This window comes from Phyllostomus hastatus, unplaced genomic scaffold (genome assembly GCF_019186645.2).
Source record: "Phyllostomus hastatus isolate PE091 unplaced genomic scaffold, TTU_PhHast_1.1 phas_contig_148, whole genome shotgun sequence".
In the NCBI taxonomy this organism is placed as follows: domain Eukaryota; kingdom Metazoa; phylum Chordata; class Mammalia; order Chiroptera; family Phyllostomidae; genus Phyllostomus; species Phyllostomus hastatus.
Window position 1 is genome coordinate 4,063,244 of NW_025333607.1, and position 13,363 is coordinate 4,076,606.

The following is a 13,363-nucleotide window of genomic DNA, read 5'->3' on the forward strand; positions in this document are numbered from 1 at the left end:
TTCACATCTGCTAGCTGTGCGGCTTTGGGCGAGCTACTTACTGGTAAGCTCTCTGAGTCAAGGCTCCGCATCCGAAAAACTGGGCCAATGCCAACCACCAAATGGTTGCCATGGAGATGAAGTAAGAAAGTACTGCCCTGACGGGTGTGGCTCAGGTGGTTGAGTGCTGTCCCTCAAAGCAAAAAGGTCTCCTGCCAGTTCGATTCTTCTTCAGGGCACGTGTCTGGGTTGCAGGTTCGATCCCCAAGAGGGCATGTACGAGAGGCAACTGATGGGTGTTTCTCTCTCACATTGATGCTTCTCTCCCTCTCTTTCTCCTCCCCTTCCTCTCCTTCTAAAAGTAAGTGAACAAAACCTTTTAAAAAAGAGAAAGTACTTATAAAACACGTAACAGAGTGTCTGCCATATCAATAAGTGCCAACATAAATAGTAGATTCTGCTTTTCCTTATTCACGCAAGTCTCTGATGGGTCAAAGATGTCGGCCATGATGTCTGTGAATATGGCGTCTTCCTTTCCAGGGTCCTACTTTAGAAAGAGAAACAAAGAAGAAAATAACAACGCTCAGAGCCTTTCTGTAGTGTCGCCCGGCCACGGAAACGCACTCCACTTTCAAAAACTAAGGTATTAATTATGCATGGCTGTGAGACTAGGAACAGGGTTCAGAGCCGGACAACGACAGTGTTCCAATTGCTCATTCCCATTGTTTCCTGTGCCCAGGTAACACACCCCAAGTCCAAGGCCGTGGACTGGAGACCCAGTGACTGTTGCACCACTTAGGAAGTGCCCCGAATGACTGTTTGCTCTGCTTTCATTTCCACTCCGGGCGCTGCATTTCTGGGGGATTATTTCACTGCATGGGTGGCCCGCGCCCCTTGGCCTCCAGCCTCACGGCTCATTCCAGCGCTCCAGGCAAGCAGTAACCACCCCCAACGCAAGTCTTCCTTTCATGCCCTGTGGGGTGAGTAACACCACGGACTCTCGGGCTGAGGTCTGCGATTACGTAAAAGCCTTGCACCCACCGCGCTGAGCAGTGGGAATACCAGAGGAACAGCATGCGCGGGGCTCGCTTTTCTGCCAGACATGTGGTCGCCCTAATAAACAATCCTGGAGAGATTTTTTTCCTGGCGATCCTGTTTCACCAGGATGGTGGGTTCCAGAATGCAAGCCAAGTCCTTCCCACCTCCAGTGGCCCTGAAAACGAATGTGCAGGGAGTGGCCGGCCTCAGAAACCTCAGACCAGGGGAAGTGCTCCGGGCGTGTCCCCGGGAGGGAGAGCACAGGAGGAGCTGGGTTAACAGGACACGGGAACTCAGCTCTTGCAGGCCTGGGCCAACGCTGGTTCCAGCCAGAGGTCGCGTCTGCTTGGTGGATCCCGTGCGCCATCTGGTGGCTCAGGGCTGACATCGCATGCATCCTCCTGGCTTCTACTCTATTAACATAATTTAATTCGTAGAAAGAACACAGTGTGGGTTTTCAAGTCCTGGTGGGAGCTCATCACGGGCCCCAGAGGAAGACACCAAGGACCAGGTGTCTGAATTCCAGTCCTTATGTTAAGACTGCATGCTGGAGGCCTCAGAATCTTCTGGAAGCAGGTAAGGATGCTCCTTCAGGACCTGCCTTCCTCCAGCAGCACCTGTGGTGGCGCAGGCCGGGGTCCTTGTCCTTCCTCCTGGAGCTCGCTTGCATGCTCTTCTCCAGCCTCCGAATCCTCCACTTCCCAAGGTCGGCCACAGGCATCTTTACCTTCTCAATCTCAGTGTTGTTTTCTGCTCACACTGGTGTTTCCAAAGCATGTGTTAAGACCACTGGTTTTATTACCCAGGTTTGTATCTCTAAAACTAAGAGGCATTGCAAGCTTGGGAGATCTGTTTCTATGCAGTTTGATGGGAGGCTGGTGCAGGACGTACTGGGATTGCAGTGGGTTCCCAGGAAGGAACTAGGGTTTGTGGAACTGCTAAACGTGTTCGACACAGAAACCTTCCTCTCCTTCACCCTTAAGTGCTTCTTGAAGATACTGCATTTGACAAAGCGACTTGAGGGGGAAATGAGTCAATCCTACTTACTTGCCTGCAGTTAGAGAGCCATCTTTGCAAAAGGGAAAGACGCCTGTGTTAGTCGTAACAAAGCACCGCTCACTGGGTGGCTTAAACCACAGAAATTTCTTTTCTCACGGTGTCTTCTGAGGCCTCACTCCTTGGTGTGTAGATGACCGCCTTCTCCCTGTGTCTGCATCCTAATCTCCCCCCCAGTCATAGTGGATGCAGGCCCACCCTAGTGACCTTGTTTTTACCTTGACTACCCCTTTAAAGGCTCTGTCTGCAAATACAGCCACATTCTGAGGTCCTGAGGGTGAGTGAGGACTTCAACTATCATCAACTATGAATTTTGAGGGGGGCCTGATTCAACTCCTAATCACATCCTATATTTTGTATCTGTTGGAGAAAATTTGTGCTGCAGTGGAAAACTGTAGCTCTTCTTTAGAGCATGGTCAGCAAACTACAGCCAGCAGGCCAGATAGGGCCTGCCACCTGTGTTTATAAATAAAGTTTTATTGGCACAAAGTTACGTGTATTCCTTCGGGGCTCGATGATGGTTCCTTTCATGTTCAACAGCAGGTTGAGTCGTTGTAACAAATACCATATGGCTTGCAAAAACTAAAGTATTTCCTATTTAGCCCTTTATGGAAAACATTTGCTCACCCCTGGTCTGCAGCACACCCCTCAGGGTTGTCTAATTCTGAGCTCCTAGAGGGCTCTGTGCCTCCCTTCGCCTTTGATCTGTTTTACGACTCATTAAGTTGTGGAGGCCATAGCAACGTGGAAGATAACAGTGCAGAATGACCTCTGCCCCGAGACGTGAAGAAGCCAGTCCCGCCCCCGAGTGCTCATTCCTCCCGACAGTCCTCCCCTGCGCATGCACGTCTGTTCTTGGACGGTCTTTTGAACTGGCGGTGACATCGTACAGGTCCCTCGTTAATCATGAGTTAAGTGAAATCTTTCGCACATGTTTGCTTCATAATTGGATAAGAGTCCTGACTTTACCTTTTTGAAAATGTTTCCTTTAACAGATCAGTGTTATTATTTCTGGGGATGATCGTAGCGTGGGGACTACAAAGGGCAATGTTTCTGTTCTTAGAAGGCACACACTGAAGCACTTAGGGTGGAGTGGCGCGGTGCCCGCAGCTGACTTTCAAACAGCTCCGTGTGCACATGCGCACATACGTGTATAATGGAGACAGGGCAAGGGAGGGGGGCAGGGAAAGCACAAACGGGCAAACGTTAGTGATCGGGGAATCTAGGCGAAAGCCACGTGATGTCCTTGAACAGTGTGCCACTAACTCAACTCTTCTGCAGTTTCTGAGCTGAAGCATTGGAGGGGTGAGTTTGTGTCGTCTTCCCAGCTCCGCACGTGGCCGCCCCCTGGCGCCCACACCGGGAGGCTCTCCAGCGCTGCAGAGCACAGCCGGTCACAGACACCCGTGGGCCAGCTCTCTGCAGGGAGCCCCACAGATAAGAACAAGTAACTGACATGTTGAGGGTTTTGTCATTATGTGGCTCAGGTTTTCTCAGAGTTCTCAATGGCACCACGTGAACAAAATGTTAAGGTGGAACTTTTTAAGCTTCTTTCGCATGTTCCCAAAGGAGGCTTTAAAAGGAATACTTCAGGGATGTCCAACCTGAGGCCCATGGGCTGCATGTAGCCCAGGATGGCTGTGAACGTGGCTGAACATAAAAGTGTAAATTTACTTAAAACATTCTGAGATTTTTTTCCCAAAGATTTATTTGCTTCTAGAGAGAGGGGAAGAGAGGGAGAAAGAAAGGGAGAGACACATGGATGTGTGGTTGCTTCTTGTGTACCCCCTACTGGGAACCTGGCCCACAACCCAGGCATGTGCCCAAGATTGGGAATCGAACCAACGACCCTTTGGTTCAAAGGCCCCCACTCAGTCCACTGAGCCACACCAGCCAGGGCTACATTCTGAGGTTTTTTGGTGATTACGTGTTGCAATGCATTTAATGTGAGGCCCAAGGCAACTCTTCTTCTTCCATTGTGGTACAGAGATGCCAAAAGGTTGGACTCCTCTGATAAGTTCAAGATAGACCCAGGATCTAAGGGCCACTCGGAGCATGTTCAAGTTTGAGCTCAGAGCACGACTTTGGGGGCGGCGTTGAGTTCTGTGTTTCTCAGTTACCATCCGGGTATTGGACAACTTCCTGCCCCAGCCTCACATCACGCCCTTCCTATAGCCAGGGACTCAGTCACTGAGCACCGTGCCAGGCAGACACCGGAAACAGCAAGGAGGCCACCTTGTAGCGTGCATGATCTCTCACTATGCTGTCCACCTGGAACTAATGTGAAGCATCACTGACTGCCGACTGTAATTGAAAAACAGAAAGTATGTGGTTAGGGACTCTATTAAAGGCAGTTTGTTTGCTGTTTGCATCGGGGCTGTGAAGCCTGGCACTTCCGCGTTGTTAGAGGAATGGGGATGCAAGGTAACAACAGTGAGGGGAGACAGGGAGCTAAACTCTCCAACACTGTGTCGTCCAGCGTGAAGGTTTGGGATCGAGATTTTCTGCCTGAAGGAAGCAGGAGAAATGAGTTTCCACAAAGCGTTTCCAGATCTAAAAGGCACACACCCAGCAGCTGGAGGGGCTGTGCTACCAGGAGCTCCTGGGGTGGCCCCTGGGGGGCTGCCCTTCCATGGCCCTGCGAGCGGGAGTGTGTGTTGCCAGGACCCGGGGGCTGCTGTGGACAGAAATAGCCCTTAACTGAAGGTGGCCCTCAAAGAGAGACTTCCGACCTCTCCCAGAGGCTGAAGAGAGAGAGGCAATGTGGGCTCAGAGACCAGAGCACCCTGAGATCACCCAAGAGCACATGGGTTTCCATCCCCACAGGCATCATGCTGCTTAAAACCCCAGCTTCTTCTTATCTGGGGTGTTGCCACAGCTTTTATCTGGGCCTTTGTCTCCAGTTTTGCCCACTCTGATTCATCCTGCTCATGGACTCCAAGATCGCTTTCCTGGGGCCCATTCATTCGTGTTGTCTGCCACTGACGCGACCACCGACCGGCAGTGACCTTGGAACGCTGCAGATGGCTCATCAACACACAAGAAAAACATACACAGAGACAACCAGGTCCTGTGGGGAAGTAAGAACGGAATGGCCACCCTCTCTAGTGGGGAGCGCCCTGTTCCCCCTCCGGAGAGGCTTTTTATTGGTTTCATTTGCATAAGAGTTTAGATAAAGCTCATTACTCATTGCTAGGAAGTAAGGATCAAACAATAGATAACAAGGAAGTCTGAGGGCCTATTTTGAGTCAGGGTCAAAGAGCTGTAAAACTTTAAGGAACAAACTTACTTCTTCCCTGAACCCTTATCATTCAACTGAGAGCATTCTAAACAAAGCAGGTTTCAGAGGATTTTACATATTCTTTCTTAGGCCTGATCACCTGGGGAACCCGCCCTTTTCAGCACAGGGCTGCACCACCCTGTCATTGTTTCAGGCTTAGGTGGAGCAAGGGAAGTAAGGCAGCCAAGAGATAAGGAGATTTTCTCCCAGACGATGAGGACTCAGGCTATGTCAAAGCTGAGGAGTGAGGGTCCATCACCCCCTTTTGCTGTGGCCCTCAAAATCCTTCCTTGGGGGCCTCCCACGTGATTGTGCCTGTCTTAGATCTTTCCCCCCTTGGGGAATCTTACCTGTCATTGGCTAACCGGCCAAGCATTGGGAGCCAGGCAGGGTGAAGTAAAAGGAGCAGAAGCGGAGCTCCTGCCAGGGAGATAAGCTTTTGTCTCCTTGCTGGCTTATGGTCCAAGGTCATTCCCTCAGCCTTAGCCTTGGCAGGGGTTACAGCTTCTGAAACCAGGCAGAACCAGACTGTTGGTTCCCAACAGTCTACTTCTAACTTGTCTAGCGCTGGGTTGGCTGAGCCTGCACTGTATTCATTTTTCATAGTGTTTGGGGCAGTGCTGTTCAAGGAGAGGTGGTTCAAAACCAGCCTTTGAGAGGATCTAGTCCAACCAAAAATTGAAAGCAGGGCTCAAAGAGGTACCTGTGCCCCCGTGTTCATAACAGCATTTCTCACAGCAGCCGAGGGGTGGAAGCCACCCGAGGGCCCCCCAGTGGGTGAGTGGGCACACAAAATGTGGCCTCTCTATGTGGTAAAATTCCATCCAGCCTCAAACAGGAAGGGAGCCCGGACACAGGCTGCAACACAGATGGGCCCTGAAGACACTGTGCTAAGTGGAACGAGCCAATCACAGTGGACAAGTGCTGCTGCGGGACTCCCCTGCACGAGGTCCCTGGAGGAGTCAGACTCGGAGAGACAGAGAGCGGGAGGGTGGTTGCCCGGGGCTGCTGGGAAGGGAAAGATGGGGCGTTTGTGTTTAATGGGGACAGAGTTTCAGGTTTGCACGATGGAAACCAACAATCTCAGTACTTAATGCCACTGAACTGTCCAGTTAAACATGTTGAAGGTGGTAAATTTATGTTGTGTGTTCTACCACATTAATAAAAGTGAAATAGGCTTTGAATGCTGTTGGCTTACGGCATCCATGCAGGCTTTCTGCTGCGCCTCTGCCATCCTGCTCTTCCTGCACAAGGGTCACACTTTCTGCTGCGCCTCTGCCGTCCTGCTCCTTCTGCACAAGGGTCACACTTTCTACAAGGGTCACACTTTCCTCTGCACCTCTGCAGTCCTGCTCTTCCTGCACAAGGGTCACACTTTCTGCTGCGCCTCTGCAGTCCTGCTCTTCCTGCACAAGGGTCACACTTTCTGCTGCGCCTCTGCAGTCCTGCTCTTCCTGCACAAGGGTCACACTTTCTGCTGCGCCTCTGCAGTCCTGCTCCTTCTGCACAAGGGTCACACTTTCTGCTGCACCTCTGCAGTCCTGCTCTTCCTGCACAAGGGTCACACTTTCTGCAGCACCTCTGCAGTCCTGCTCTTCCTGCACAAGGGTCACACTTTCTGCTGCGCCTCTGCAGTCCTGCTCCTTCTGCACAAGGGTCACACTTTCTGCTGCACCTCTGCAGTCCTGCTCCTTCTGCACAAGGGTCACACTTTCCTCTGCACCTCTGCCATCCTGCTCCTTCTGCACAAGGGTCACACTTTCTGCTGTGCCTCTGCAGTCCTGCTCTTTCTGCACAAGGGTCACACTTTCCACAAGGGTCACACTTTACACTTTTAAACCATGCAAATCACATCATTTAACATCCCACCTCTTTCAAAAAAGCCCTATGGTGCCTCCCACACAGATAAGCCTGAAATTCTCAACATGGCCCATAGGCCCATGGGCCTGTCTTAGCTCTCAACGCACGCCCCCCCCCCCCCCGCACCCTTGCCTTCCACATTAGCTGAGCCCCAGCTCCCTCTTGTCTCCAGTTTCCTTTGGTGTCTACAATGGGAAAACTGCTTAATTCCCCTCACTCTTATGTGTCAGCTGACAGACCATCTATCGGGGAAGCCAGCCCAACCACCCAGAGGAGCTGGGCCCTCTGGTTGCAGGCCCTGGGCCTGACGCAGCTTCTCCTGCACAGAAGTTATCCGAGCAGCCACCAGTGACTAGTAAAACTGTTCGGACTGACGCTCCTTGAGGACAGGGACACCGACTGCCCTCAGCACAGCGCCTGGCACACTGCAGGTGCCCAGACGTCTGCCGGACGAGCCAGCCTGACTCCATGACGCGCTGACCGACCTTGTTAGAGGGTGTGTGGTGACACGGCTGCAGCCAGCAAAAGCTGCAGGGCCTGTCAGGAAGAGAGCAAGACCAGCCCCCACCGGACTTTTGTCTCAGAACCGGCAGACACCAACTGGATCCAACAGGGCAACGAATTTCCCCTGCCCCTGCCGCCAGCCCCACTGCGCGTCCATCGTAAACAGGAGCACACCGAACTTGTGGGGGTGACTGGGAACGGAAAGCCCATATAAGGATGCAAACGGGCTCTTCCAAGAAGTCTCCACCCCTTTCCCAGGAAGATCCTGAATATTCTTCCCCCTTGCTGAACACCCTGCCCCCCCATTACATGAAGCAAATTCTGCTACAGGGGGCGCTGCTCTGCCTGAGGGCGGCCCACTCTCGGTCTCACCGCTTCACTAACACACTCACTTCCACGTTGAACTCTGTGCTTGCGTCTGAGCTCTCTCCCGCGAGAAGCCAAGCGCCCGCCGTGGGTCATGGGGGTTGGGCTCCGGAGCCCCAGAATGCCTGCGTCGATGGGGACTCTTCCTGCCAGTCCCTCCTCGAGGAGAGGCTGCCCATTCAACAGCGGGTCCCTGATTCCCACCCCACCCCCAGTTCCTCCCAACCCCTCTTCTAGCTTCCGTCTCTGTGAGTTTGACTCCTCCGGGGATCTCTTCCACGTGGGATCACCCCAGTGCCAAAAGCCCAGGCAAAGGCAACTGGTGTCTGTAAGGCCCCTGATGCAAACAAGGGCGAAGCTGTGAGTCCTGGAAGCTCTGCCCCAGTGCCCGCCCGCCAGCACCGATGTTCACAGAGTGCCGCGGCCCGGGCCAAACCCGCAGGGACGTGCACCCCCCTCAACGCCGGTTCTAAGCAGCAACGGACCAAATGCTGCATTGAGTGCTGCTTTCCTGGGAGCTAGATTTCAAAACTGAATGAAAACAAGATTGAGGAGTATTTCTTTTACGTCCCCGGCAGGCGAGGCCAGCACTTTGCAGAAGGATTTGGTGTCCTGAGTGGATGGGGGGCAGTGGCACTTTGGGCAACAACTCGCTGGTGTCATCGCCCCACAGGTGCTTTGTCCTTCTACCCACCCCTCTCCCCTCTTCCCCGCCCCCAAGGCTTTTCCCTCTGGGAGCAGGCCCCTGCATGACAGAGAAAACCCTGGGAGGTGTCCCAAGTTAGACTGCAGCCCCTGGAGGGTGAGAGAGACAGAGAGACAGGAACGGTTAACCTGTGAACAGCTGAAGACCAGCTCTCGAGGACTGCTCACACGACTGGGTGTTTGCTGGGGCTTTGGACCTGCCTCCAGGCAGCGCCCGACCCCACACCTCACGCCGCCCACGCGTGTGCAGCCTTTCCCCTGTCGTCTGTAACCGGTCAGAGGTGGTCAGCGCTTCTTCCCCACGGACAGTGCACCTCTCCCAGACTGGCCTCGCTTCACTCTTTCCCAACCCCCACATCCATAGCCAGTGCAAATTCTTTCAAAACAACTTACAGCTTTCTTCCTTAAAACATAAAGTATAAAAGCGCGTCAACCCCAGGGCGGCGGACATGCTGCCTCCCCCATCCGGCCCTGGGCTGTGCTGGTTTAGACCAAAGGACCTGGCGCCTGTCTGAGCGTGTGGTCAACAGACACCTTCTTTCAGAAAAGCTTTCGCCTGCGGAAGCTTTGGGTTTGACGTGAGGCTAGAATGTTCAGCCTACTGTGCTTCCCACCACCTGCTGCTGGAAGAGGGGTGGCGTGCTCCGTGTGTGGGGCGAGGGGGGGTGGTCTGCAGTTCTGAGGGGAGTGGGAAGAGGGCTCTTCCAAAGTGTGGTCTCCGGTGGAGTATCTACAGACACTGCCTTTCATACTGAAAATTCAACCTCCTGCTAGAGGTGTCCTGCATGTTCTTAGGCCAAGTGGCCATCGGTCTCCTTCTACCTCACTTTCTATCACTCCTCCCCGCCCCCAGCTGTTCCCTTCACCTGGGCAGGTGCTGGCTCAGGGGCGGGGGGAGGGCGGTAAACCCGCGGGTGTGCCGACTCTTGTAAACCGTGGAGGGGATATATAATGTAGGGATGTGAGTAAGCATCTCCACTGATCGCTTACTTGATTGAAAAAAGTGAAATAGTTAAATACTACCTGTTTCCTACACGCTCAGAAACACTGAAGTAATTCTCAGCCTATGAGAACAACATAACTTACAAGACGACATCTCCCATCATTAGAAATATAGGATATTACCGACTTTAAAACACAGCAACCTTTAAAATGAACTTTTTGATGCCCTGGCTGGTGTGGCTCAGTTAGTTGGAGTGTTGCCCGGTCAACTGAAAGGCCACGGGTCCGACTCCCGATCAGGGCGCAGGCCCGGGTTGCGGGTTCAGCTCCCGGTGGGGGCGCAGTGTGAGAGGCAGCCGACTGATGTTTTTCTCTCACGTTGACGTTTCCCTCCCCGTCTTCCCCTCTCTCAAAACTCAACGAGCATGTCTTTGGGTGGGCATAAAAAATAAAATAAAATACAATGAACTTGATTTGTTCAGCAAACGTATCTGTTCTTTTTACTCTAATCGGCATTCCTTTAATGAACAGTGTTTTTAGAAGCACTGAACAGCTGGGGAGCCCGTGCACCTGCCAGTGGTCTGCAGAGAGACAGAACTGAGAGGACACACGCATGTACACATAGAGAAAGAGAGTTATTACAGGGAGTCGGTCCATGCAAATACGGGGGATGGCGAATCTGAGCCTGCGGCGTGGCCCAGCAGGCTGGCGACCCAGGAGGAGGCCGAGGGCCACCTGCTGCCGGCTCTTTTCTTGCTTTGGGAGATGGGTGTGTTTGTTTGTTTTGTTTGGACGGTTGACCGACTGGATGAGCCCCACCCACATGACGGAGGACACTCAGCTGTACTCGAAGTTCACTGATATAATATGAATCTCAGCCAACACAGTCTCCAGGTTGACTCATACAATGAACCATACTTCTACGGACACATTCACAAAGAAAGAGAGGTCATGAAAGAAGTCTGTAAGTGAGAAAAAAAGTGGGTGCCGCACAGCACAACATCAGCACTGAGTCTGGAGCTACCTCACAGAGGAGAGGGCACCGTGGCCCCTGCTCGCTGGGGTGTGAACCACTTCTCTAAATAAGCAGGAAAAATGAACCGTGCAATATCTCTGCATGAACCTTGAAAACGGTCTCAGTAGCTCCCCTTAAGAGCCCATCACACCCGCCATGAGGAACCAGCAATAGCTGCTAATGCCCTCTGGCTCTGAGGTGCGAAAGTTCGAATCCCGACACGAAGCCCTCCCGAAGGGCACCTGCTTCCCGAGAAGGAAGAGCTGGTTTCCAGGACTCCAGGAAAAGCTACTTGGGCAGCCACTAGGAGTGGTGAGAATTTCATGGGCCGGATACGTCCAAGTCCGGCTAAAGGGAGCAGTTCGAGACAGCGGTGATGGGTTTTGCCTCCTTCTTTATTGCGAAGGCAGCCGTTGAAGGCCCCGCCAGCACACTCGCACTACTGAGAACTCTCCAGGCTTCACCCACTCCCTGCAGCGACGGCTGCCTGCCCTGGAGTCGCAGTTCATCACCGAACTGGAGGCCAGGTGTGACCGGATGTACTGCCACCTGCTCCCGGGCCGGAGGCAGCAGAGTGGGAGATTCTGACAGTGACGGAGAGCCTGAGAATTCTGATTTTCCCTCGGAGGCGGACTGGCTGAGCATGCTTCCTCTTCCTCCCGGCCTCATTATTGAGCTAATAACGCTAATAAGACGTCACTGGGCGGGAGTTCCACACCGGACAGGAATATTGGCTGCAAGTGCAGAAACCCGACGAGGAAGCTCGAGCTGATGGGGCCGATTTTCCTCCTGGAACACGAAGTGCGGGAATGGACGCTTGCTGGGGCCGGGTGAGCAGCTCCAAGGAGCCCAGGTTCTTTCTAGGTTTTCCCTGCCACCTCTCACGCAGGGTTTGTCACCTCCTGCCAGATCTCCCTGGGTTCCAGGTGGCTGCCACAGGTCCACAGAGGGCACCCTGGAGGGGCACGGGAGGGCTGTGGCGTGAGTGTCTCTCCTTCATCAGGAAGCAAAAGCAAAGGACGCGTCCCCTGCAAACTTCCGCTTGAGTCTCTCTGTCCAGGACAGGGACACCGTGCTGCCATTCCCAGATGTGAGGGGTCTGGGAAAGTAGGGGACAGACGGCCATGGTGGCTGCTGAGGGGGAGATGAGTTTGTCAAACGATGCTTTTTGTGGCATCAAATATGTTAAGCTCTTTATTTTAAAGAAACAAAATCTGTCTAAAGGAGTTCAGAAAGGAAAGCCTGCTGAAAGGGAGGGAGCATCACCTTAGTACAAAAACATTAACGCAGACGAAGTGTGGCAGACGAAGAGGAACCTGGGAAATCTGCTGGTTGCACTCCACTGGGGGCCAGGGGTTTCTGCAGTGAACAACCGCCCCCCTCCCCAAAGAATTTGTTTGCCACGTGTTTGCTCATTCGCATCTGCCTGTGGATTGCCTACCTTTCCTTTGAAGTTCCAACCCTTGTCCCTCTCTCCTCAGTCCAGAAGAGCATCTCCCCTGTTCTTAGGGAGCTCCCCCATGGACATGTGTGATAAACTTGGTTATTTTCTCCTGCTAATCTGCCTCGTGTGAATTTGATTATTATTACAGCCAGAAGAATTTAAAAAAATTTTTTTAAATTTATTTTTCCTGCCCTGGCTGGTGTGGCTCAGTGGATCGAGTGCTGGCATGCAGATCAGAGGGTCACCAGTTCAATTCCGGGTCTCGGGCACAGGCCTGGGTTACGGGCTGGTCCCCAGTGCGGGGGTGGACAGGAGGGGCAACCACACATGGATGTTTCTCTCCCTCTCTTTCTCTCTCCCTTCCCCTCTCTAAAATAAATAAAATCTTTAAAAATATTTTTTTTCTCCCCCACACTGCCTAAGCATGAGCCATTGGGCGGGGGGCGGGGGACGGGGAGGGGGCGGGATCAATCTATTTGCCGCGGGAACCAAAGCGGGGAGCTGTGATCCAGGGAGCAGGGAGGATGGACCCTAGGTTAGAATCTAATGGTGTCGGCCACAGGCGTCCATCCGCAGGGAACTTGTTCCCTAGATGGCGCCCTTCACATGAGCCTATTGCTGCTGCTGCTGCTGCTGCTGCTGCTGCTCCTCCTCGTGCTACGGTCTCGTCTGCTGAGACTGGAGGGCATCCAGGGAGGCGGCCTGGTCGGAGACCTTGCGGGCGTCCGTTCTCAGACTTTCGGGGGGGAGGCGGCGGGAATCTTGCTGCGAGATTGCTGTTTTCTTCCTCCGCCTGCCTTTCGCTTCGGCCCCGGGAACACTGAGCCGAAAGGGTGACCGAGCATCCTGCGTTGGCAATGGCGCCACCTCCGGTCCAGAGAAACGCGGCTTCTGAATGCATCGGAGTTTTTGGTAGGCAGCTGCCCATGCCTTCCAGGGCCCGAAAGCGGCCAAGTGCACGCATGGAAGGACTTTTTCCTTTAGCGCTCACCGTGTCAGCTCTCTGGACCCTCGGGAGTGCGAAGTCCCTGCAGGGGTCACAACAGCAGCTGAGGTCTTGCAAACACTCCTATAGGAAGGAGATGTTTGAGAGGGCGCCACCTGGGTCACTTTCCTTAAGTCATTTCCTCTTTCCCAGTCACCAGCTCCTCTCTCCATTACCGGGACTAGGAGG